Here is a 27,405-nt window from a genome sequence, read left to right as displayed (position 1 = left end):
GGTTTGACCAAACCTTTCTAATGAGTCAGAAATCACTTTATTGTTTCTGTCTAAACCTTTTCTAATCCCATTTTGTTTTAGGCCTGATTCATGTGACAGACTGTTTAGTACTATCACCCTGAAGTAGAGGATCGCTTGTCTGCTTATATTTAAGACTTTACTACACTTACAGATAGCAGCAAGTTGTGTGGCTTGGTCTATAAGACAAGCCTTTTATTGTTTTCCATGTTACTATGCCATGCAGAAAAAACAACAACAATGTCTTTCAGAAATGAGTATATCTGGTGATTTATGGGACAGTTTGTTTCTTTAGTGATAGGAATCATTGACATGACTTGGTTGAACCAGACTGATTCTAAAATTCTACAATTAGCAGTTTTGGGTGGAGGCTCTGGCATGATGTTGCTTTCTATTGTTTTGTATATTTTTATCACTGTATAATGAATGCCAACTAATTTCATGGTTGCTGTAAAGCATGTTAGTGGTGGAGTTTACTATAACTCAAATGGTATCGGGCTAACTGATATAATAGAATTACTTTCTTGTTTAAGCTTTCCTCAAATGAATCATTAAGCCAGTCCTGAGTGTAGCTACTGTTTCTGGTCAAGACTGCGCCTGATGGCCACAGTTTCTCTGCTTAGTGTCCATGCAGGTCTGCTGCTCTGGTGGGTAGAGCAGCAGGAGTCACAGAGTTGCACTAGTTGACATTCATGGTCTAATATCCCTGGTTTCGTTAATAAGGTTATTTGTAATTCGTAATAAGGTAATTTCGTTCATAAGTTTAATGCTGAATGGAGAATCTGGGATGTTACGTGTTTTTAATTTTGTCTTGGAATATTACTTGAAGATAGGTCTAAGTATTGAAAAGTCAGAATCAGTCTCCCCTTGTCACAGCTCATGCCTCTTTCTAACTCCAGTAATTAAATGTGCACTGAACACACAGAAAGTGCAGTATCAAATCTAGGACTGCGTGCGTGCCACATCTCAAGATGAAGAGGTGTATTCTTTGCAAAGTCAGTGTGGAGGAGTTGTAAGCTGTTTTAAAAACAACTGTAGTTTGGGTCAACTGCAAATAGATGAGGTCCTCTCCCTGACCTCCTGGTTCGTGGTAGGGTTGCACTCTTCTGCTTCTCTTAAAAATTAAATTAATGACTCAATTTTTTTCCCAGGTTGGTAACGTTTTGTTAACATGTACCGAATATTCTTCTCTAAGTTATTCCAGACATACATTCCTTGAAATCCAAAACAAAATGTACATTTTACAGTGAAAAACAAAGAATTCGTAGTATCTTTGATTTCCTTTGTTACTAAACAGAAGTACAAAATTCCTGGTGCTTTTCTATTTCAAATTTAATCTACTAGAATTCACCCTGCTTTAATGACATAGAATGGGGGGGACCACACTCCCATTTAACCAAACATTTCCAAATAAAGTATTTATACTACATCTAATACTTGGAAATCCATTTCTTTTTTCTTTGAAGATGTAGGTGTCATTACATTTTATTACTGTTTAATTTCCATGTACTTCCTTGTCAAATACAAGTTGACTATGATAGAAAAGCTGATGTAACAAAGCTGTTTTTCAGTAATTTTGACTCAATTTGAAATGCATTTGGGCTAGTGTTTGCAGTTATTTAGTTGGCTAATTTTGATTTACCGTGTCATTACATGATGCCATGGATTATTGTCTAGTGTAGGTAGGTATTCAGCATGGCCTTATCCAGAGATGGACAGTCTACAGAAACACAAGCGTGTACTCATGAGTTCAAGTCACAGCTTTGCAGCAAAGGCAGATGTGGGAAAGGAATTCGCAGGGAGCTTTGTGCTGTTTCACACGTCCCTGAGTTAGAGATAATGAGGAAAACAGCGGTAGAACCAAAAACTTGAGCAAGGTCGAGATAAAGTAAATTGGCTACAGTGTTAAAGATGAGCTTTGGGCAGTGGCCAATTGCTGGCTGGCTCGAGGCGCGTGTCTGAGGGTCTCTAACCAATTGTAAGACAGATTCGGGCACGTGGACAGCGTGTGGGGCTACGGGGAAAGTATATGTAGTAGTGAAAAAGGGCAATAAACATCTCCTGTTCAAGAGCCATCAGGAGTCCGTGTCTTGCATCCCCTCAGGCAGATATATTATAAAATGTGTATCTCTTCTCAACTTTCCTGATTCTTTACCTCTGTGATATCCATCTCTCTGTTTGTTCCACTTCCTCTGAGTTTCACCTCTTTGCCCTTGAGCTTCTCCCCTCCTTCATTGCAATCTTTCCTGCTGGAGTTCTAAGGGGCTACCTTGCTGTTGTGCCTGTGTTTTGCTCTTCTTTCATGACCTCTATTTCTTCTGCTGAGGGAGCTAATGTTTCCCTTTGCTGCTTACTGATGGGGTTAGTGCCCCTGTCTCCCTGATTCTCTTCTCACTCCATTCTTTCCCTGCTGCTGAGCACAAAAAAAAAAAAAAAAAAAAAAAGAGTAGATAGGAAGTAAAATGGTGAATGACAATTTGATAACCTTCTTCCCAACCCGAAACTCCCAAACTATGAATTTTGCCCCAATGTATCAGCCAAAAATGAATTCTAGAGGAAGATTTAAAAGGAATGTAGTAAAAAGAGCAAAGTAAGTAACCTCCATGGGGAGTTTCTACCATTGTATCTGTTTCAACAGAACAGTAGAACTTGGAGCTTTACTTGTAAAGCTCTCTTCGGAAAACAACTTCCTTTTATTCTCTCAAGAACTTCATGTCCTCAGGATAGAAACCAACACTTCATAACACGCTCCATGCAATAATCCCATCCCAGGGAGAGGTGTTAACACAGCTGAATTCTTTGCATATGTTTAGCAATACCTATTTGCAGGTCTGTTCTTCCTGATTAGTAAATGCAACAGAAACTTGTGCAGCTGCTGTAGGAACTTTAATTTGCTAAAGCAGAACTTAATAAATTTTTCTACGAAGTGGTTTTTTTTTTTTTTTTGGTAGTGTAAGTAAAATGGTGGGTTTTTTTAACCTTAGAATTTACAGAGCAAGCACACATCAAATATAGTATTTTTTCAGGGAGCAGTATGAGATCTTGGAAGTTTTACAACACCATTTGTATGGAGATATGTGTTTTCAGAAAGAGTTTTATGTAAACTCTTCTCTCCTGTCATTTCTAAGTCCAACCTTTGCACCTTTGGGTGCATTTTGGAACCGAAGTCTGTAAGGGTTAAAGAGGGAGCGAAGGATATACAGGGCATTCATCTTTAGAACTCAAGGGCTTCATAACCTCAGACTGTCTCCAGTGAAAAGATGGGTATCGTTTAGACAGTCCCAGGAAGCCTAGTTCATTAGCATTTCTGATTCTTTTTATAGTTTAGATAAAGAAGACCCCATAATAGTCATCCATCCTTGGCTCTCTTAAACGAAACACCAGAAGTGTAAAAGATATGTGCACGTTCCCAGTGAACATTTGTATTTTTGCTCATCTCCTACCATGTGTATAAATACTTCTGAGATTTTCTTATCTTACATAAAAGATAACTGATATCTGTTTCAGAAATGCATAAATGAGTTTGTATTCATTGATTATTTCTGAATATAACCAGAGTAGTAGTTTATAACAGAACATGTGGTATTTTGATTTTTTTACTTTTATTTAATCAGTGTTGCACAGCTCAATAAGTTCTTTCATGCCTCGATGCCCCAGTATTTACTACATGGGAGAAGAATGCTAGAATACTGGGATAGAGGACATGTGGTAGCTACTGCACCTTTACTTCAATAGAGAATTATCAGATTTTATTTTGTGGGTGTTTGTTTGTTTGTTTGTTCATTTTTCTTAACATCTCCTATGAGGACATTTCTTATCAATTCCTGTGCCAAAACTGGTAGGGCCAGTTCTTAAGACTACTTGTCCTGCTATTTTGCTGTGCACAAAAGAACACTTTTCAATCCCTACAGCCATTGTTACTATATTGTATTTTATTTTGATAGATGATTCAAGTCCAGAACCCACAAACATTGAAATAGTGTATTGAACACAAAATTACGATGCTTTTAAAAAATCCTTATACAAAAGTCACTTGCAGCTTTATTGAATGCATTTAATTTCTCACATAGTAAAAAGTTACAGGTGAACTGACTCCTAGCAAAATCACAGTTGATCAAGATGGTTATAGAGAACTAAAAATCAAAAGAAAGTATAAGAAGCTTCTCTGCTTTGAAATGACTGAGTTTTTTTTCTATGATAGACAAATGTGTGTGTTTCAGACTCGCATGTATTTGAAATGGAAATAAAACTCTTTTTCCATAAGTATGCAGCGTCTGACATTTCAAAGAGATATGTTCTAAAAACATCTTGTGGTAATGAGCATAAATAATATTTTCCCACCAGATATTAATTATAAATACTGAATCTAAATAATATGAAAGTGGTTTCTTAAAAAGATTTCAGTACTGTATTTTTGTTTCAGAGCAGACATGTGAGATTGTTTTGTTCTTCCTTTGCCTTCTTAAGTGCATTTTTACTTTTTAATTTAAAAAAATAAATATCAACAGTTTGATTTAACAGAAAAAAAAAAGGAATATAAGAAACAGAACACTGACAGTCTTAGTATTGTAGTTCTTTTTATGGACAACTGTTTGTACCCTGGAACTTCCTCATTCAGTGCATGTGTTCAAAAACTGCAAATCAAGAAATTTCTCTGGCCTTTATACGCTTCCAGAAATTTGTCTGGGAGGGGACTTCAAAGACTAGGAAGAGCTGACGAAAAGAATAAAGCTTCCCATTTTAAAAGAGAGAGACACAGCTTAATCCCTTCTGAAATAGCTGCCATTCACTGAGCAAAATTAGATCAATTTTATTTCACTACTTTCCTTGACTTTCAGTTAGTTTGGTCATCTTTTTTAATTAGGTCCTCCATTTAGTAGATATTACATGCATCTCATCATTTCCGGTAATGTGTTTATACTTTACATCTTGCTTCATGAACTGCGTGATATTAATCTCTTTTTAATCACTGATGCGTTTAGATATTCTTTTATTGTTATTATTCTCAGAAATATCAGAGAACATTGTATTTAGATTCCTGTTTTTTATTTCTAAGAGTAGAGGAGTTATTGTGTGGTAGTCCTGAGGTAGGACATAGGTAAAAGAATAAAAATAATGGGGCAAAAAAACCCCACAACACTAGTGAAGCTGGTGTATAAACATAGAGTTTTTAATCAATTGTTGCTACTAAAACAGTGCAGTACATCAATACTCAGTTGCCCCTGATTATATTAAAATCAGTAATGACTTACAAAAATTTCTTAAAAATGAATATTTTTAATAAGTTTTATGTATGCTGCAGACATATATAGTCTTTCCTAGCAATTTTTATTTTTATGGAATGAAAGATGAACTGCTTTATCTTAGGAATTTGTTTTTCCTCATTTGGTGGGCGGTTGCTGTGGTATGTGTTTGCTTGGGGAAACACACCCACCCACCCACCCACCCACCACCACCACCACCACCACCACCACCACCACCACCACCACCCCAAATTAATTTAATTGTGCCAGAATGCTCTCTTGTTTTTTGGAAAAGATGTTCTAGAGTAACTCCTTTGCTAATGTGCTTTCTTTTTTCTTTTTCCTCTTTCTTTTTCCTCTTTCTTTTTCCTCTTTCTTTTTCCTCTTTCTTTTTCCTCTTTCTTTTTCCTCTTTCTTTTTCCTCTTTCTTCCTTTTTCTTTTCTGCCGCCCCCCCCCCCCCCCCCCCCCATATGCCATATATATATTGTCTAGGAATAGCAAAATCAAAGAAAAGGGAGAGTTGAAATAGAGGTGTCATTTTTATATGTCCTGCTTTGTTCAAGTACTAAAGCATAAGGCTGTGGTTTTGAAGTGTCTGGTACTTTGGAATGTCCCTTTAAATACCAAAGTAACACCTAATCCATAAGACTCATTCTGCATGTAGGAAAATGTGGCTCTTTAACTGTCTTTCAAATAGGATATCTGCAGTCAGTAATAATTTCTGAAAATTGATTAATCATCAACTACTTACTTCATAATTATGTATGTTTTGTGACCTTTTAGGAGAGCATTAACCAGAGATGTGATGGAGAAATAGATGTTGTCCTTCCTTAGCAAAACTCTGTTCCTGCTAATACTCAAGAACCTATGTTGTAATGAAACAAACCTAAATGTTGAAAGCATTTTTCTTATTCTGAACCCAACTTCTTATTCATTCTATTACTTGCATTATTGTGGTTAAAAAATACAGAGGATGATTAGAACACCTAAAGGGATGAAATAATGATCTCCATGGGAATTTTGTGAGCTTGGAGACACTGCTGTTATATAAATGCATATTCTTGGCCTGCATAAATCTTGATGCCAGTGGAAGTTGAAGCGCTGCAATAGGTTTCACTTGGTTCTAGTTCAATTTACAGATGTGGAGTAACCAGAGTAGAAAGAAAAAAATGATAAAATAATGCGATTTTTAAGCAAATGTTTATTCATGAAGTTCCCATTTTTCTGCTGGTCCTGTATGGCTGACTGGTCTCCCAGCAGGTTGTGCAACAAACACCACATGGCAGAGTAGCAGGCACAAAACAGCAGCAGTAAGGCATCTGTTGCACAGTCAAAAGAGAATTTAAAACGCAACTCAGCTGGAAAGAAGAATATATTTTGTAGAGTAAAGACTTCATTATTCTTCCACCAGTTTTAATATAAAAGGGAATAAACTTGCTTACTGATGGCAATAGATTATTTCTGATTGATGCTACAGGAAGTTTTTGCATGCAGAAGGATTTAAGAAAAATGTTGTCTATTAAAGAAGTGAACCTTATTTATTATTCTATCTTATAGAAATAAATTGCAGCATAAGATATACACAGTAAAATGAGATCTGAATAGCTTCCCATACTAGCGCTTTCTGAAAACTTGCTGTTTTCATCTCTCTTTCACTACTGACACATAGATTGCTTCTGTCACCTTAAGGGAGGTAATTAATGAAACAACTTATTTAGAGTTCTAGACATGTGAGGTGCGTGTGTAGGTATATGTGTATGTGGTGGGTTATGTAAAGATAACTTAGTAATGCTATTATTAAAACAGTGTAAATGCACTTAAAAATGCACAAAATCAGTAAAACATGGTGCCATGAGTTTATTTCGAGTCATTAATATCATAATAAATTTGCAAGTTAGTAAGATTACTAGAATTACAAGAATTACAATTCTTGGGGCTGTTCTTCAACAAAAATTAATCTCTTAATTAAATCTCTTGTACAGTCTATCATATAATCATATCAACCACATTTATTTTATTTAAAAGCACATCATTTCACATGTTTATTGACATTTGCCAACTTTCCTGGTAGACAAACAATTTAGGGCATTGAAAATGGATTTACAGGTGATCATATTGGGATGTAGTAGTGAAGCCAGCATTCTCTTTCACATTCTCCATGGAGATATGAAATCTTTTATATTCTGGTCTATGTTCTTGTTTCTACTGAATTACTTGTCAGTAATTAAAGCAGTCTGCACATTGGAAACAATGGTTTGGTTGGATCCTGCAGAAAATAGAGGAGGCCCAGGGGAGACTTTATTACTCTCTACAACTACCTGAAAGGAAGTTGTGGGGAGCTAGGGGTTGGCCTCTGCTTGCAGATAACTAGTGAAAGAACTAGAGGGAATGGCCTCAAGTTGCAACAGAGGAGGTTTAGGCTGGAAATGAGGAGACATTTCTTCTCAGAAAGAGTAGTCAGGCATTGGAATGGGTAGCCCAAGGAAGCGGTGGAGTCACCATTCCTGGGAGTGTTCAAGGAAAGGTTGGACCTGGTGCTTAGGGAAATAGTTTAGTGGGTGACATTTGTAGCAGGGTGATGGTTGGATCAGATGATCTTGGAGGTCTTTTCCAATCTTAATGATTCCATGATTCCATGATTTGGATGGTTGAAATCAGCTCACTAAACTAGGCAGAGTGAACTGAGTTCCAGCCTCTGGTGAACTATATATTGTTATAGGTTTGGTTCCAGACAGTGACTGGACTGGGCTGATGTGGGTCACCGGCATCATGGTTTTCCCCTTACTGTTAAACTAATGAAAGTAGCCAAATACATTGCAAGAAACTTATGCATCTTGCTCTGATCATGGACAGGTGTTCTGGTTAAATGTTACCTTGGCAGATTCTTCCATGCCAGGCAAATGCCCACCCACATTAACGCTCAGACTTCTTTCTAGGCTGTTCTTTGATTAAATTTTTTAGACTTATTAGTGCTTGTGTGTTTGTGTGTATTTTGGTGTGTTCTCAAGCTTATCATAATTATGAATGACCAGATGACATTGTAGAATTTTTTAACTTGAATGACAAACACTTAAAAAGCCACTGAGAATGGCTGGCCAGGCAGTGTAGATACCTCCTAAGCAGGAAAGACAGTTATTTTGGCTTCTAATAAAGCTGGGGTCAAACTTTAACAGTAGAGCATATTAATATTTGAAGGAACGCCAAAGCCCCTGCATGATGTTTAGCTACCTTTGGCTTTTCTTAGTTTTCCTACAGTTTTGCCAAATAAAAGCAATTTATCAGTTTATTAGTTTTTCTATGTTGTTCACTAATTCTGGAAGATAAAATATTTTAATGATATCCCTTTTAAAAATAATAAATAAACAATCTCTTATTCCAAGCTACGCAAGCATAAATAACAAAAAAAAAAGGGGGGGGGGGGAGGAGGGGAATGAATTCAGTATTCTGTTACTCTGGCTTGGAACACAAATATTCAGAATGGCACTATGAACAAGATGAACAAGTTCATTTTGTGACTATTCCCTCTTTTCTAACAATATAAACGAGGAGATAATGTCAGTGGAACAGAAAATTATCTCAGGTTAATAAGTGCCTCCTGCTACTTAAATGTCAGGGCAAAGCAGAAGATTTTATGGATAATAAAAATTGAGAATATTTAAAATCCATTGAGTAGTGGGAAACAGTGGTCATTTCTGACAATTACTTTTACCATTCATCTAGCCGGTTTGCAACAAACTGATACCTGAACTCATTTAAATCCTTATCATAATACAATAAGAGATTAACATATTTTGTCTGTATCATTTGAGAATTAAAAGTTAAATGTGAAATAGAATATCAGAGACCTATTTTGAAAAGAGTTAAGTACTCCTCTTGAGGTCTTCAGTAGAATAATAACCACTTAAACCACTAAGTGGAATCAGCCTGCAATAAAGCAATTATATTACTTTGGGGGTGGTGGCAGGGAGTAAGAGGGGCTGGTGGTGAGGTGAGTGGGTGGAGAATGATAACATAACAAGACCCCCCGTGAATTCAGAGGTATTACAATGTCAAATGGAGCTTTTAGTCAGCACTTCCTGAGAGTCCAAAAAGCTTACAAAAATGGTTAATGAATGAGGGAAGAAGTATTACTACTTCCGTGCCACCTTTCCTTTCCATTTCTTTCCCTTCCCTTCCCTTCCATTTTATTTATCTCCGGTAGTAACTAAGACTACTGCATGTGCCTATGAGAGGTACCCAGATGCTCCCATGTTACAGAGCCAAGGTGACTGCAGTCCTGGAAGAACACTGAACTGAAGCTAGCTGAGATACTTGACCTGTTCCATAAGTCAAGGGTTTTTTGTTACATTCAAGAAACATACATCTGTGAAACTGCTAGGTTATTTGCAAATCATAGTAGGTGCAGAGAACAATTGACTAGATTTTTACCTTCACTTATTTTAAGGGTTTATTTATGAACTAATTGTTTTTCTTGCAATATAGCTATCACTTTTGTCCTCTGAGCCTTGGGGGTGTATTTGCACATTCATCATCCTAATAGAACTGTGTGGAAAATGTAGTGGCTGATCTTTTGTTTCCAGAAATATGCATTAGATGAGGAAGAATTTGAGGGAAAACCAGCTCTGTGTGCCGAGCAGTTGCCTGGCTCCCGTTTTCTGTTCAGAGTAGTATCTGTATTTCTGGGCTTTCCTTTTATGAACTTACATACTTTCTTTTTGAACCCTTACAGGTTTAAAATATCCACAATGTACTGATGGCAGATGGTTGGGAAATGGACGTGTGAAGGAAAAAGTGGTCTTTCTCATCTCCATTTCCATTTGGCATACTGTGTTAATGCTTGTGATAATAAAATTCAGCATTTGCACTTCCTAGTTCTTTGTTTTGCAATTCAGAAGAGCTCATGGGAATGTTTAAGGTACCTAGCCCATAGTGATTTAGCAGTGTGCAGCTTTAGTTGCATATTTCTCATTGTGACAGTGATGCATGTTTTAAGCTGATCACTGATGCTTACCCTGTTACGCAGGCCTATCTTGGTGAAGCTATGCAGTCACACCAAATTCTAACATAATTAAGCAGATAGTATATCATATTTTGAAATGACTTTAAAGGGCAAACTGAATGACAGTGTTTTGTTTATGACCTTTTAATCCTGTCTACAACAAATTAAATTTTGTCTACAGAAAACAAATTTATAAAGATGATGAAGTGTCTTATGGCAAGAAAATCCATTAAAAAGTCTTGAGTGTGTTGTGATAAAAATAGGTTTGTTATCTTCACAGCAATTTAGCACTAGATCTAGTGAATTCAATTGTGTTTGTTATGAGGTGTAAGATAGACAAGAGACACTTCATTTATCTCATTGTGAAGAAATATTGATGTGGATAGACTTAAAAGTCCAGTTTAATTATCATATTTCCTCATTCTGGCATCGGTGTGTGGAAAAAAAAAAAAAAAATACAGACACCCTACAATTATTGCACTTTTGCAGGCATTTACTAAACCAAAGGCTTAAGTGGTAGAAAAACATAATTGACAGTTACTGAATTGTTGTAAGAGATTATTTCTTTATTTCCAAGAATAAGTAAGATCATGTTGCCTACATACGGATATTAACAAGTACAGCCGGATTGATACCACTAAGTGGTAAATTTTTTTTGTGCAGGTTACACAGATTGTGAAGAACACACTGAAAACCACAACCGTACAAGTCCACAAATGGGTAGGTATAAAGTAGGAGTAAATGCCAGTTTTGCAGCTGCTGGATTGTAGTTTCTGAAAGATCTGATAGAGAACTTCCTTCCCACAATTAATGCTGTCAGGAGCTTTGCAGGAATGAGTATGTTCAGCTTCCAAGCAACACTGATGAGACAAGTGCTTTTTGATTGCTAACATTGAAGTGAGACCTGTGCCCAGTGTTATTTTGTTTCCTGTGTGGTATTTTTCCACTCTTCTGGTAAAACCAGAAAATTCCTCTGCTTGTTTAGTTCTAGAATAACTCACGTGTTTCTGTTTTGTCACAATAATAAATCTAAATGTTTGAAGCACATCTTTGGAATATTATGCTATTCACACCATCACTGGCTTGTGAAACCTGTTTGTAAAGCATTTTGTCAAAATAAGAGGAAATGATGTTTTCTAAATATGGCAGCTTATATCCATTTGGATAGTTTATATTCAGTTTGGATCCATAGAGGTCCATGGGTCTGGATGGGATTCATCAGAGAGCTCAGAGAGCTGGCTGATGTCATCGTGGGACCTCTCAATTATTTTTCAACAGTCTTGGGAATCTGGAGACGTCCCAGTTGACTGGAAGCTGACAAATGTGCCAATTTTCAAGAATGGCAAGACAGAAGACCCTGGTAACTACAGGCCTGTCAGTCTCACGTCAGTGCCTGGTAAAATTATGGAGAAGATTATCCTGGGAGTTACTGTAGTGCACCTGGGGGACATTGCAGTCATTGGTCCCAGCCAACATGGGTTCATGAGGTGTAGGTCCTGTTTAACAAATTTGATTTCCTTTTATGATAAAATCACTCATCTAGTCGATCTAGGGAAGCCATCTGACGTAATCTTTTTGGATTTCAGTAAATCTTTTGACACAGTTTCCCATAGGATCCTACTGGGCAAAATGTCCAGCATACAGTTAGACAAAAACATCATATGATGGGTGAGCAATTGGTTGATGGGTAGGGCTCAAAGGGTTGTGGTAAGTGGGGCCACATCAGGCTGGTGGCTAGTCACCAGTGGGGTCCACCAGAGCTCCATTTTAGGGTTAATTATTTTCAATGTTTTCATAAACAATTTGGATGTAGGACTAGAAGGTGTTATGAGGAAATTTGCTGATGATACTAAACTGGGAGGAGTTGTTGACTCTGTTGAGGGTGGAAAGGCCTTGCAGAGAGATCTGGACAGACTGGAGAACTGGGCAATCACCAACCGCATGAAGTTTAACAAGAGCAAGTGCTGAGTCTTGCACCTGGGAAATAGCAACCCTGGCTATATGTACAGACTGGGCGATGAGATGCTGGAGAGCAGCCCCGCAGAGAGGGATCTGGGGCTTTTGGTTGATAGCAAGCTGAATATGAGCCAGCAGTGTGCCCTGGCAGCTGGGAGGGCCAGCCATATCCTGGGGTGCATCAAGCAAAGCATTGCTAGTCAATCGAGGGAAGTGATTTTCCTGCTCTGCTCTGTGCTGGTGTGGCCTCACCTCAAGTACTGTGTGCAGTTCTGAGCACGACAGTACAAAAAGGATGTGAAACTACTGGAGAGTGTCCAGAGAAGGGCTACTAAGGTGGTGAAGGGCCTAGAGGGGAAGATGTATGAGGAAGGGCTGATGTCCCTTGGCCTGTTCAGCCTGGAAAAGAGAAGGCTGAGGGGAGACCTCATTGCGGTCTACAGCTTCCTCACGAAGGGGAGTGGAGGAGCAGGAGCCAATCTATTCTCTTTAGTGACCAGTGATAGAACCCAACGAACGGAGTCAAGCTGCTAGGTTCAGGCTAGATGTAAGAAAAAGATTCTTCACCGAGAGGTTTGTCATGCACTGGAACTGTCATGCACTGTCATGCCCTAGTGATGTAGTCACAGCACCAAGCCTGTCAGAGTTTAAAAAGCATTTGGACTGTGCTCTTAGTCATATGGTCTGAATTTTTGGGTAGACCTGTGTGGTGCCAGTAGTTGGACTCAATGTTACTTGTGGGTCTCTTTCAACTCAGGGTGTTCTATGGTTCTGCGATTCTATGATATGAAGCAGCACAAACTAACTAAATAAAACCCCTGTGGACAAATGGTTAAATAATGTGTATGTAAAATGAACTGCTGTGGAGAATAATGAGTATAGATCATACATTCTCACCAGTGTTAACATCTTTAAATCTCCTTTAATAAAGGATGTAGCATGATTGGGAAGACTACAAATATCATAGTGAATGGTTGCATTGTGAAGGAAGTAGAGTGGCCTTCATAATAGCCTGCATAGGGTGTGCTGTAATGGGAATGTAGTGGAAAAGTTTGATTTTAGTATCATGCATTAGATGAATGGTTGAGAGGTTGTCTGGAATTCCTCATCCAAGGTCCAAAGTTTTTTTTTTTTTAAAGCATTTCCCTCCCCAGCGTGTTGCATCATTTATCTGCAGTAATAAATAAGTCAATGTCTTTGAAAAAAAATTCCTGTGCTCATTTGACAGTTGCCCTGGCTTATTACTGGATTTGGAGAATGAAAGAAATCTTTCTTTTATTCTAGAAGGGATGAAATCATGCTTTGCTGGCTAGTAGTTCTGATTTGTATTCACTGTGGCGTTAGTGAAACTAGTTTAATAAAACAAAAGGTATTTGTAGAATATTTTGTCAAGTAAGTTGGATTTGGTATGAAAGACTCCATTTATTTACTTGTGAATTGTTGGGAAAGGTGTTGGGGAAGTCAATATACTAAAAAAATTACAAGTTTAATAGTAAACATCTCCTTAAAAACTAAAAATTTAAGTGAGTATCATTAAAAATATATTTATTAGGAGCAGGACTGTTTTTATGTTATATCTGTGTGAAAACTAAATTATTGGATTGGGAAGAGAGAATAAAGAGACATACAGCTTAGGGGAGATAGAACCTTGAGAAATAAAAGAAGATTTAGCACTAAGATACTTTGAGCAAGTACTTAAAATCTCAAAGTCATTCAGAATCTGGTTTAGCTAAAGAGAAATCGAGCATTTAATCGGTCTCACTGCAACATGGTCTTTCTCCATTTGTATTGCTAAACATAAAAATTAAGAAGTGATCTGAAATATCAGCAGACATTTCCTAAGTATTGTTTCTTTCTTTAGTCCCTCCTTTAATAACTTTAGAAGTGAAATAGAAAATTGCAACGACTCTGGTCTTTCATTTTCTAACTTGATGACCATTTATACCTTTTTGTATGAACTATATTTCTTGTGATTTGTGAAACATATCATTCAGTGTGGATCAAATGAACATTAAAAAAGATCCTCCTTTATCTTTGTTATGTAAATGTGAAGGTAAAACCAATATATTCTGCTTAATCCAAGTGGGCTTTGATTTAAAAGATTTTGATTTAAAAGTTTTCAGAAAGGGCACAAGAACTGTAACCACTTTAGACCTTTTGTATTGTCTTTTCTAAGTCATTAGTAGATAAATGGCTTGTTACACTTGGGAGTGATAGGTATTAGCACAGTCCGCCACGCAGGTTGAGCAGCTACTCTAACAGACTTGGCACTGTAATAGCTTTGCTAGAAATGCCATTTCAAAAGGGTATTTCAGAGCTAAGTGTTCCAGAATGGAGAGGAGACCTGTTTTGATAGTAATAGCATATGTGTTTACTGATCATATTCTTTCTTTGTGTTTTGTGAAGTATTAGCTTGAGTAAATTTTACTGTACTGAATACAAGTGTGTTAGAGCTGAATGCGTTCTCGCTTTAGCACCATTAGTATTCCATGTACGCATTTTATTTTTGAAGTGCTCTGTCAGCTTTGAAATACATGACTCAATGAAATATTCCAAGAAAAAAACAACACAACCTTACCAATCTGTCTCATTAGTAATTGTGAATTAAAATATTACTGATAATTATCCTTTTACTATTGACTACATTAGGTAAGAAATTGTGTTGAAATATCCCTAAGAATGTGCTAAACTGTTTATAAACATTGGCACCTCTCAGCCAGTGTGGGTTCAAGTCTCAATTTTCATAGCAATGCCTGACTTCTCTTCATAACTTGAACCCTCTCAGAATAGGATAGCTGTTGTTAAGAACCCGTAACTCCATAAAAGCTTTTTTTGAATAACACATTGGATCACAGAAATAATAGATGCATAGCAAAAAACCTCATGTGGTCTTACAATAAGAACTATTTTCCTTTATCATAATAAAACTATCCCAATATTACATTTGTGGCATTGGATTTTTTCAACCTAATGTTGACTCTGTTGCTTTTTTTATTTTTATTTTTATTTTAATTTAGGGAGAAGTGCTCCGTCAAGCCTACTGCTGCATGTTCTGTTTTCTTCTGCATAAAATATGTTCCAGGAGTATTGTGAAGTGCACTTAAGCTCTCATGGGGTGATGCATGCCAGGAGCTGCAGAACCTCTGCTTGCTCATTACCTTGGAAGCCAGTGGAATTGGTCTGTGAAGCTGGTTTCTTAGAGCAGCTGAGAATCACCACACAGAATGTTTAAGCATTGGTTGTGTTGGTCTTTGATGCCAAAGGCAACTGTACAATTGGTTATTTAGATGTTTCACTGCTATGAAATTTGTAATTTTTCTTTGTTCCTGGTATTATGCTCATATTTTCATGAATTGCATTATTTTAATGTGTGCAGGAGTTTGAACTGTGCAATGCAGGCTTCTTCTGGCTCAAGTAGTTGTAACAATATTTAAATTATGTGTAAGGTACCATATTTCAGCTGCTGATATGATCATTTATGACTAACCTATTACAATTTGTTAGCACAGAACTGACCTTTTTCTTGTAAGCAAAGGGCACATTTTACAGCTTTCTGAACATGTCTTATCTACTTAGAAGGTTTTACAGAAAAGTAAGATGTAGTGACATTTAGTTTTATTCTAGTTCACTGCCATTAACCTCCTTCTACTGACTTTTAGATAGTTGTGTATAGTGCTTTATCAAGAGAGAGCAAATTAAGCTTGTCTGTTTGATTCTGAAGCCTGTTAGCATGCTATGCATTACAGAACTGCAATATTTGAATGTTTAATGATACGCCATGTGTGTTCCTGCCTGACACACATTTACACAACTGCTTACAAAACGCAGTTTCATCAAGTAAATGATCACATTTCTTCATTGCTCTAAAACATCATTCCTTTAAATATCTACAAATTTCCCATGAGGAATCTTTGCTGATTGGCCTACACCAGTGTGCTTATTTGTATACCGAGATCTTGATATGTAGAGTTTACATGGTAAGGTTCTTTTGAATATTCATATTTCACTTGGTTTGCTATTCCATTTCCATTTATGCCATGCTGTGTTATTTAGTATGCTCAGTGCTTTGCTTCACACCCCATGGATCAGTTCAGCTATGAAGTTAACAAAGTATGGAAGGTTTCTGTGAGCACATATTCAACCATGAATTTTCTATACTTTTTTTTTTTCCAGTGTGTTTAATGGATTTGGATATAAAATCTACAGGCATTTCACAGGCTGTTTGATATGTATGGGAAAGCACAGTTCAAAATGAGGTTTTCATTTCAGTTAATTTAATGTTTGGAGTCTGTCAGATTTACTGAAAGATGGGTAGTTATACTGTGTGAGTAACAAAGGAATCGTATCATCCCTCCTCCACCCCTATGGTTAGCCTTCCTTGAATGTGTTCATTAAACTGATAAATGATTTCCAGCAGGGAACATTAGAAATGCTCCAGACTAAGCAAATAAAGTCAGAACTGCATAGGAAGCTGTCTAAAGCAGATTGGGAGTCACTGCAGCTTTAATTATTGCTTTGGCTTGGTATGCTTTTCAGGTGTTACTATGATTTCCAGTATTTGACAATGCTGATGGATTTTGAAATAACAGCAACAGTGGATACAAATTTAACCCAAATACAAATTGTTTGCCAAATATGCAGTAGTCTGTACTTATTAGCACTCACTAATATATAGCTGGGTAAGAGTGTTTCAGTTTTCAGACATTCAGCCAGAGCTTTTTGCTAAGCAATTAATACACAATGTGTAATACCATTTCCTGTGACGGGTAAAAGCTTGCAGAGGACAGTCATTTCTTTTGGACACTTTCTGTCCTTTGAACACATCAGTCCTGAAGTATTTTTGAACTTGTCTTTAGACTACAAAATTAAAATAACATGAACTTATATTTGATTCCAGGCAATTATTTAAGCCTCTGTCTCTTTTGCCATGTGATGTGGCACTGATCCTTAGGCCAAATAATGTTTATTTCATTTATTCACAAACAGGTTTATCCTTGTACTGCTTTTGTTTTAACTAGTTTGTGTTAAGTGGCTGACTATCAATGTCCATTACATGTTTCTTTTTACTCATCTGAGGCTTCTTAAATGAACACATTTAGTGGCTAGATTAGAGTTTAAACACACGCACCAATTTGAAAAAAAAGTCCAGCAAGTAACAGAATAAGGCTACGAACACTAAGGATATAAAAGTTCAGATCCTCTGTGCTACCAGCTCTGTTTTTTTTTCTTCTCTCCAGAGAAAGAGAATTTAGTGGTTTGTAAATGGTGCAAATGCCTGCCCTCTGTACTTGATGTTGCAAAGGTTTGCTTATGTGTATTTGTCATTCAAGTACTTTAAGTCAGTAAAAGAAACAATCAACTTGATTTCTGAAGATTTGTCTTGAAGCAGGAGAGGTTTCATGTTATATATATAGGAAGAAAGATGTATTTCTATGGCACCTTTTATTTGTTTGCTTCCTTTGATTACAGACAACAACAAGGTCTTATAAAATTTTGCCTGAGAAATCTTTCTGCTGTGCTTTGGTAAAAATGAGATTTCAGCAGTTATCAGTAGCTAAAATAATCTTACACAACAGTAGATAAAATACACAACAATATATCTTACACAACATAGTAGCTAAAGTAATCTTACACAGCATAGTGAGATCCTGGGGGTCTTGGTGAATAAACGTCGAGCACAAACTGACAATGCACCCTCATGGTAAAGAAGATCAACAGCATTCAGGGCTGCGTAAGGCAACCACAGCAGGTTGTAGGAGGTGATCCTTCCGCTCTGTGAAGGCCTAGTAAGACAGCTCTGGAGAGCTGTGTCCAGTTCTTAGCTTCTCAGTACAAGACAGACATAAACACACTGGGATGTGTCCAGCAAAGGGCCACAAATGCTATTAAGGGCTTGGAGAATCTGGTGTAAATGGAGAGATGGGGAGAGAGAGCTTGCACTGCTTGGTCAAGAGAAGTGGCTTTGGGCAGGGGAAAGGAGGTGTTAGATTTCCTGTATGTGTATAAAATGTGTAGCTAAATAACTGAGGGAAGGGACTAAAGAAGAGAGAGCCACAGTCTTCTTCCAGTGGTGCCTACTAAATGGAAAAGAAGCAATGGACAAACTGAAACACACAAAATTCAATGTAAGCACAGGCTTTTTCACAGTGAGATTGGTCAAACACAGCAGCAGGTTGCTCAGCGGGGTTGTGGCCTCTCCATCTTCAGAGATGTTCAAAACCAACTGGATGATGTCCTGAGCAAACTAATCTAGTTCACCCTACTTTGGGCAGGGCTATTGGACTAGCTGGTCTCCAGAAGCTCTGTGTTTCTGGAATCCTACTCTGGAGTCTGGGTAGACTTATTTGGTGCCAGCATATTAGATGAATTGCTGTCCCTTTTCAGTTTCTGTCTGTCCTTAATAATGGTACTGCTTAGCCCAGTGAAAATTAAAAGTCTGTCAAGATGGTTAGTTAATCTTTCATGCTAAATTTCATTGTTTGTTTTTGTTTGTATGTTTTGGATGGTGTCTATGCAATGGAAATTTCCTTTCTGTATAAATAAACACCAGGATGAGTTTTTATCAAGAGGCACATATTTACATTAAAAGCTGATGTTTACAGCAAGTTGAAAGCACCAAAGAAATGTAGTGAATCATTTTATGATCTTTAGTTTCAACAGGCATATTATAGTATTAAAACTCCCTTGTCCTGTATGGGTATGGTTAGAAAGATATATGATGTATTTTGAGGTATAGCAAGAGCTGTGCCCCAGTGCCCTACTTACAGAAGATTAACAAATCCCTCTGAAAAGTCACTTATAGTAAAAGTATGTGAGACTGTAAAAAATATGAGCTGGATTTGAAGGAGAGGTAGGGTCTTTCCTTTTTATCCCCCTCTCCCCCCCCAACACCCTTGCCCCAAAGAAAGACATAACCAACTAAAAACCTGTGATAGTCTGCTTGGTATCACAGGTAAAGGTATCTGCTTTTTCAAACTATTAAAAATTAGCAGACCTTTAGACTCTGTCAGTCAGGCAACCTTGATTTCACACAACTAGTGTAATTAAAATAAGACTCCTAAAATAGCCAGGGAAGCATAAGAGTTAATATTATAAATATAAAATTACTGGTTTTTTTTTTTTTTGAATGCTGTTATTGCAAAAAGCTTTAGGAATTATCTGAACTGATGTTGTTTTCAAAAGCAGAATGTGCCCTTTAAAACAAATCAAGGGCATGTCTGAACTCTTAAATTTTTTTGAGTTATTGCTGTTGGAAAAGAGGTCAGATTAACTGGAAGATGTCTCCACTGGAGTTCTGAAACCCCGGGTGGTTTCTCACTTCAGACCTGCTTTAGAATAGTGATATAGAAAGAAATAAAAGGAATTGCAGGGGTTTTGGTTTTTTCTTTTTTCTTTTTTTCTTTTTTTTATTTTCTGAAGAATGATATGACCTTTTCAGAAAAAGTCTACGATGCCTGAAGTCCCAATACATCCACAAACAACTCTAAAAAATAATGGTTACCATCTTTTCTTTAATTTCCAGTCTAGATTACATGACTGGGTTACGCTTGAATATTTAAGAAAAAATACTTACTTTAATTAAAAACTCATCCTTTTCTTTTGTGCAATAAATGAGCTAAGATACAATATTCCTTCATAATCAAGTTAGAGTTAAATAATGATTCCATGTAAACTAAGTCATTAATATCTTTGCAAGAGTAAATCAAAATTGTGATTTTAAATGTGGTCTCTGAAGGTTATACATCCTTAAAAAAAGCCCAGTAGAGGCAGAGGTATATGTCCTTCTTCCATCAGGTCACAGAGAGACAGTCTGGCCATGGCATAGAGCCAGAACTCAGGACGTGTACCCGGTGAACAAACCTGATCAGAGCTTCACTTCTCCTGTCTTTCACAGGAGATGGTGTCTTGGTGTTAAGGGATGAGTCCATAGAAAACAAATATTTATAGATTCTGTCTCGGGTTTACTCTTTATGGAAGAGTTGGTCATCATCTGGAAATGGTCACAGGAAGAAAAGAATTCCTGAGAGTCAGGAATCACAGCAGATTCTCTGACTCTTATTTGAGCAATGATGAAACTTAAAAGGTGGGAAAGATCCCATAAGATTGACTGTAGTTTTGAGTCTCCAGACAGAGTCATTGAAGTCTAAATTAAAAACTATGCTGAAGATGAGCAATTTGAACTTAAAAAAAAAAAAAAACTATGCTGAAGATGAGCAATTTGAATTTTTTTTAAAAAAAAGAAAAGATAATTAGTGCCGTCTGCTACTGGCAGTTTCAGAGGAGGGAATATCACCTATCAAAAATTTGGGTTTATTTGAATGTAAACACCTGTCTCCATGATACCTCTGAAGTAGTTTGAATATGGGCAGAATGGGATGAATCATTTATTGGTAACCCAACACATCTATTACGTGTGATCCATACTTTTAGTCAAGACTTCAATAGCTGTTTTACTATATACATGTATGAAATTATATTTGGAAATTAATGTGGAAAAGGCATGTACTCTGACAGGTAGGTTCTACCTGCTACTGCACTGGGAAGTTGTCTCTTCTGCTCACTAGCACTCCTCTTTTCTTTATCTTATTTTTTTAAGGTAGGGTGTATGTTTTTTTTGTGTATATATATTTATACACATAAATATAGCTGTGTCCACAGTTGCTTTTAAACTGTAACAAAACATGGTAAGTAACACCACTTGGTAACACTACATACTTCAGTAGGTTTATTCTCATAGCGTACTATCAGTTGTCAAAGATTGAAAAATAGAGGATCTTTTTCTGGCCATGTTTGTTATTCAGGGTCAAGTTAATTCTAGTAAATTGTTCTGTTGGTGGAAGGGCTCATATTTGGAAGGCTGCTAGTTGTGTTACGTTTGATATTTTGCCTGGTAGATAATCACCTTTTTAACTCTTCCTTTTATTAATCACAAAGAAAATTTCTGGTTCTGCTGATTTCTAAAATGTTTGCTCTATTTTTATGCCATGTTTCTAGAGGTCTTTTAGATTTATTACTGGCAAATGCTTTGTTCCCCGTTTCTGTCTTTTCCTGTAGATGTGTGTTCTCTTCAGATACACAATGGAATGTTGGCTACCTTGTCAAGTTTATGTTAGAAATAGGTACTGAAGAAAGTTCTTTCCTCAAAGTACAGAACACAGTATATAATCTTAAGAAATTAAGTGATTAGAATTGCAAGGAAATCTATACAAAGATGCTCTTTGTATTAATTCCTTTGAACAAAGGCCATATCTTGTTTTGATTAAATGTAAGAAGTTTCCTTAAAACAAATGAAAAGGAAAGTAATTTTGCACTGACATTCTTTTGTTAATGCTGCTTTAAAAACAAACAAACAAACAAAAACAACAAACATACCTATTTAAATAAGTTCTTACATTTTCTGCAGCAGTTTATATTTTTTGAGGAATCCTCTGATGTTTTATCAGCTAACTACCCCTAAAGAGAAAAATGATTTTTACCTTTTTAAAATTCCTGGGTCAACCATTTTTATAATATTCTTTGGGTAAAACAATGTTACCTGGGTTTAGTTTCTGCAGACTTTATCAATTAGGAAAAAAAAAGTCCTACAAAAGCAAACATTTTTTAATGTGTATCATCAAAACATTTATTCTGGTGTATTTTTGTTTAACATGCACAGAAAATATGTAGAGAATTTCTTTTAAGATCCCTAAGTAATTCTAATCTTAGCAGTTTTCTCTCCTTAAGTAATTTGGTGAGTATTGTGAGTCTTAATAGGGGTCTGAATATACTACCTGTCCAACACACTTGCAGAATATTTTTAGAGCCTAGATTTTAAGAAACACTTCCATTGAAGTGCTGTGTTTTACTTGTTAATGAACGGAATAAATCCAAATTTTAATAAATGGTGAGTAATTAAAAACTAATTAAAACCTTTTGTTTAATCTTATTTGTTTTCAAGAGAGAGGGAAATGAAAGAAAAAATAGCAATGAAAAATAACAGCTGATGTTTTCATCTCTATTGTGGTGTAGTAGAAGAAAGAATTCATGAACAAAGAAATGCTTCAGGACTTGAAAAGTATCAAAATGTAGATGTGGTGTATTTTACAAGTTGTACTGGTGAAAATGCTGTGCTCTTTGAAGAGGAAGCAGGGTATAGCAGAATACTTGAAAATGGCAATCTTGGGGTAAGGATATTATTCCCTTTTCCAAGTTATTGTGGTCAGGACCGGGGCACATAAAGGTTGTCACAAGGATTTATAATCTATATACAGAATTACAGCAAGTGCTCAGAAGGGGTATGGAAGGGCCAGGTCTATATGGAATCCTGCTTTTTAATATGTGGTTTTGATTAAGATGATCTTGAACAGCTGGCAGTAGAAATTCTATTCTTCTGCTCAAACTACATCCAGAACAATTTGTGTGATACGGCCTTATTGAAGTACAACATGTCTGTGTGCATACAGCAGTCAAGAAAGTGGGGAGGGTTTCATGTGGCAGCACTCGCTTCCCTGCTAGAGAGGATGATTAAATCCTTCATCACTGTAACCATAAAGTGTAAAGAGATTCCAGACTTGTTCATGTAAGAATTGGAGCACTGCTCTGATTACAAAATGCTGTATTTGGTTTTCTCACAAAAGTGAAGATGGAAGAAGCAGTTCTAGAGCAAAGAGTGATTTCCATTCTAAAGTTTCATAAGATGACAGGCTACTTAGCAGAGTATGTCAATTTTATGGTGCTTTTCCCCATAATGGCAGGAAATAGTATCTATTTTAAGCCTGCCCAGTTGTCTTTGTTTTCACTTTTTACACCCTGCTCGTATTTCCAGAAAAAGCACAGAACTGCTGTTTGAGCTCTGAATGAAATTCCTGCTCTGCTTCACTGTTCTCTGCCAGACAGCACTAACAAGAAGCCTTCCAAGCAAACCCTTAGATGGAAGAAGCTCTAATAACCTGAAAGAGGACCTTTTGTTGTGACTCCTAAACCCCCCCCGGAGGTGTGAGTTGTCTTTTCCTCAAAGCACATATTCCTCTAAACCCCAAAGATGTTGGATCTTCTCTTCCTCAAAGAACACAGTCACAAAGCAGGGGAGACAGAGGGAAAGGGGTAGGGGGAGTAGAAAAAGACCTTTTGAGAGCAACATGTCTTTTCTAGTCCTTTGAGTGCCTGGAGATGGAAGCAATGGAAACTAATGTGCCAATCCTAGAAGTGCAGTCTGCAGCTGAGTGCTTTCTCAAAAGAAAGGACAGAGTTAATGCATTAGCGCTACTATCCAGCCTCTGACAGCTCTGCTGCTGTGTTACCTGCAGTTTGTTCCTACTGTGGTAGCACTGAGAGGTCCCATGTTCTTTAAAACAACCCAGGGCTGAGGGACAAAGCTTTACAGTTTGTAGAGCAGGTGGGCGAATTCAGCCTTGCACATCCTAACCTTATGAAAGACTAATTTGGTTCCTTTGGTATCAGTGTAATTTAGAAGGAAGTTAGACCTAGGTGAGTGCTGGGCATTTTCTCTTTGAGCAGATTCTTTGTAAATACCTGCTGGGTGAGGTGGCTGGCAGTATGGGAGATGCTAATATGGCTTAAGCCATAAGGCTTAACCTTAAGGTCTCAGTGTTCGGTTTTTTTGCCTGTGCCATTTTCTCAATCTTTTTGCAGTCATGTCCTTTACCTCACAGGAGCTAAGACACTGAGGATGAAATGGGGAAAAAAAATCTTTTAAAAATGCATTAATAGGTAAAGCCAACTTGTGTAGAAATCAGTACATGAACACTGTATCTAGAATGAAAGTTTCAAAGGTTAGTGACTAAGTAATAATTTTGATCTTTCTGTGTGTTACTTAATTGGAACAGGACCGTTCCTCCAAAAAGTGCAATTAAGTAGTCTGTGACTATGGTGAATAATTTCTGCTGTCTGGAGCTTTCCTTAACTTTAAATGGCTGTATGTATACCCACTCCATCGCTTACTGTCAGTGCTGGATAGTATGTATCCTAGACCAGGTGCAATGGTGAAAAAAATCAAAAACTAGAGGAGGTTTCCATCCAGCTGCTGAGCTTGTGTGGAGGGGCTGGAAATACAGACCGAAAAATATGTAAGGATGAGGAATAGAGGCGGTTCTGAAAAATGACTGAGTCTGATAAACCCAAGGACACTTACAGATAAGAAATAGGGACCCAGTTATCTCAGCTTTCGACATGTCTTGCATGTGAGAATCACCACTGGGCTATGACAGGAGAATGCATCAGCTGTGTTGGAACAAGTAATAAATGTAACTGTCTGTGAATCCTGTTTGGAGAGCTGGCTCATTTGAGGAGGGAAGACCTCCGTGGTCTCACTGGGAAGACATTTCTGATCTTCAGTTTATCTCTCTAACTTCATTTCAGTTCCAAGTAATGCTGCATGGCTGGTTAGTTCCTGCATTTGCCCAAGACAGGCTTTGCAGTGGGATGAGAGATTGGCTTGTGTCTACCTTGCACTTACTCCATGGAATTATACAGGATCCGATTACTGGTAAGCTTCCTGCATGCTGAAGGAGTGTATTGGAGTGGGTAGCAAAACCTAGATGCACACAACCCAGGATGTGTAGCCATTTCATAACCATCATGGTGGAGTGGTGGAGAAGTAGTTGTGTAACACAGTGCGAAGACTGCCTTGAGATGAAGAATCAGCTGTGTAACATCTTTCAAATCATCACAAGAAGCAAGACTTAGTCATTAGCTTGCTGCTGTTGTACCAACCAGACAATTTATTGTTAAATGCTTCTCTGTAGAGAAAAATCTGCTTTTTTCTAGGAGCTCTCGATACCACTGACATTTACACAGAGTAAATCTAACATGGATTGGCTCAGAACAGTACAGCTTGACAGACATGACATTTACTACTGCCATACTTTAACCAATATTGTGATGATAAGGTCTTGGATATCCAATGGAATTGGTGAAATGCAATTTTAAACCTAATGGATAGTCTATTTACCTTTACACTAAGTTGTAATAAGAAATAAATTAAGGATCTTTCCATGCTTCTTGGTGTACACTGAGAGAACCTCATGAAGTAGATTTTACCTTAATTACCATTATCTTCAGACATTAAAAATACAAGCTAGATTTTCCTTTCCTCTTTTGCAGTTTGAAAATTTTTCCCCAAACCTTGCTAGACTGTAGACTGATTATACATGATCTTTAAATACTATGTGATTATTAAAAACAAAACAAAACAAACAAACAAACAAAAAAAAAACAGAAAAGCCATTCTATTCACTTTCAGTGCCATCCATAAAAAACAAGTGTTCTTTAAGTCATAAATGACCTTTGATAATTTTCCAGACTTCTTGAAAAATTCAGCCTGAGTTACAGTTCTGCCCTGCCCTGTGCAGTTCAGTCCTATGTTTTCTGTCAAGTTGTAAAGTAAGTGAAACAACAATTAATGCATATCTAAACAGAATCATAGAATGGCTTGGGTTGGAAGGGACCTTAAAGATCATCCAACTCCAACCCCCCTGCCATAAACAGGGATGCTACCCACTAGATCAGGTTGGCCAATGCCCCATCCAGCCTGGCCTTGAACACCTCCAGGGATGGGGCATCCACAGCTTCTCTTGGCAACCTGTTCCAGTGCCTCACCACCCTTACAGTGAAGAATTTACTCCTAATGTCTAAACTGAATCTATCCTCTTTTAGTTTAAGACCATTCCCCCTTGTCCTATCATTATCTACCTGAGTAAAGAGTTCTTCTCCATCCTTTTTATAAGACCCCTTTAAGTACTGGAAGCCCTCAATGATGTCTTCCCAGAGCCTTCTCTTCTCCAGGCTGAGCATCCCCAGCTCTCTCAGTATTTCCTCATAGGAGAGGTGCTCCAGCCCTCTGATCATCTTTGTAGCCCTCCTCTGGACTCTCTCTAAGAGGTCCACAACCTTCTTGCAATGGGGGCCTCATGAGAGCAGAGCTGAGGGGGACAATCACTTTATTATTGACTGTTGAGTGTATGAGTACATGTGTATACGTGATGCTCCATTTCTTTACTACCTGATAGGAGCAGCAGACAAGACCTGGTGACAGGAAGCTCACACATGCCCAGTTTTTAGAAATGACAAGATAAATTCCTTTCATCTTCCTAGCATACCATACTTTGCATAATAATTAACCTCATTTATTTACTGGTATTTTGAACTTATTTGTATTTGTCTTAGTTTTTCCTTTAAAAACAAAACCAAACCAAACAAACAAACAAACAAGAAACAATAACAACACAATCCTCTTTTGAGAGGATGGGCTAAATGCTTGATGAGATCTTTGTCCATACCTCCAAATAAGGGTCCCCAAAAGCTCACAAAAGATTAGTATTACTTATTGCCTCATAATTCAAGTGATACTGTTTTAAAAATATGGATGCTTACTTAACTGGACTGATCTGTCACAGCTGTCCACAGTGTTTCTGAAGTTGTCAAAACTCTTGACTCATAATTTATTTCACCCCTCTCTGCAGCAAAATTGTGGGCTGACTCTGAAGTGCATGTTTTGCTATCCTCCGGTTCTACTCAGACATCTGAACTTCTCTAAAAGCTAGTTTGTTAGTACTGTGTAAAACAGTTCCTGACTCTGCAAACCCTTCCTCTGAGAGCTCTGCCATACTCCAGGTAACAATTCTAGGTAGGGTGATCACATTTTGTTTGCTGTCAGCTCTCTCTGTATTTTATCCATATAAAATAAGGATATTATTGCATATACCTGACAAGGGGTCAGCTTAAAATTACAAGCAGTGTTTTTTCCCCTTCAAAATATCGTTGTTGAAGTTAATTTCTAGCCAGGATTTGCTTTAGCATGTAGTTTTTAGTGTCAGTGGTTTGTAGAATTGAATGAATAAATTAAAGCTTTCATATGCTACATAGCAATGAAGACTTGTTTTCATAAAATTCCAAACAAGTTAGGTATCTAACTTTCTGAACTTTAGAAATGTTCCAGGGATTTATTTATTTATTTATTTTTCTTTTTCTTTTTACTTTAACTGTCTTACAGTGCATTTGCTATTTGCTGCTAAAATTTAGTTAACAAAAGCAGTGCCTTGTATAGCTAGCCCTGTTTTGCTTTTTTATGACTTTATTCATGTAAAAAAAAATAATATCTTCAAGCAGGCATATTTACCATAGCCCCTGTTTTGATGCATTATTTGAGAAACTTCAACGACTTCTAAAAATTAATTACTTTATAAGATCAA

At 37.2% G+C, this 27,405-nt stretch overlaps 1 protein-coding gene across 2 annotated transcripts in view; it reads left to right on the top strand.

Moving 5' to 3' along the window:
• LOC308176882 (uncharacterized protein) overlaps positions 1–27,405 on the top strand; it is a 436,002-nt gene that overhangs the window by 200,143 nt on the left and 208,454 nt on the right. Inside the window, exons 11-12 of one of the 2 annotated variants that reach the window (XM_080553232.1) lie at positions 24,575–24,701; positions 26,677–26,827. The exons of the other annotated variant lie outside the window; for it this stretch is intronic. The gene's annotated coding sequence lies outside the window, so the exon portion shown is untranslated. The remainder of the gene's footprint in view (positions 1–24,574; positions 24,702–26,676; positions 26,828–27,405) is intronic. 2 annotated transcript variants of the gene reach the window in all.

This window comes from Anser brachyrhynchus, assembly GCF_964034855.1.
Source record: "Anser brachyrhynchus genome assembly, chromosome: 13".
Classification (NCBI taxonomy): domain Eukaryota; kingdom Metazoa; phylum Chordata; class Aves; order Anseriformes; family Anatidae; genus Anser; species Anser brachyrhynchus.
This window is presented reverse-complemented; position numbering and strand designations above follow the sequence as displayed.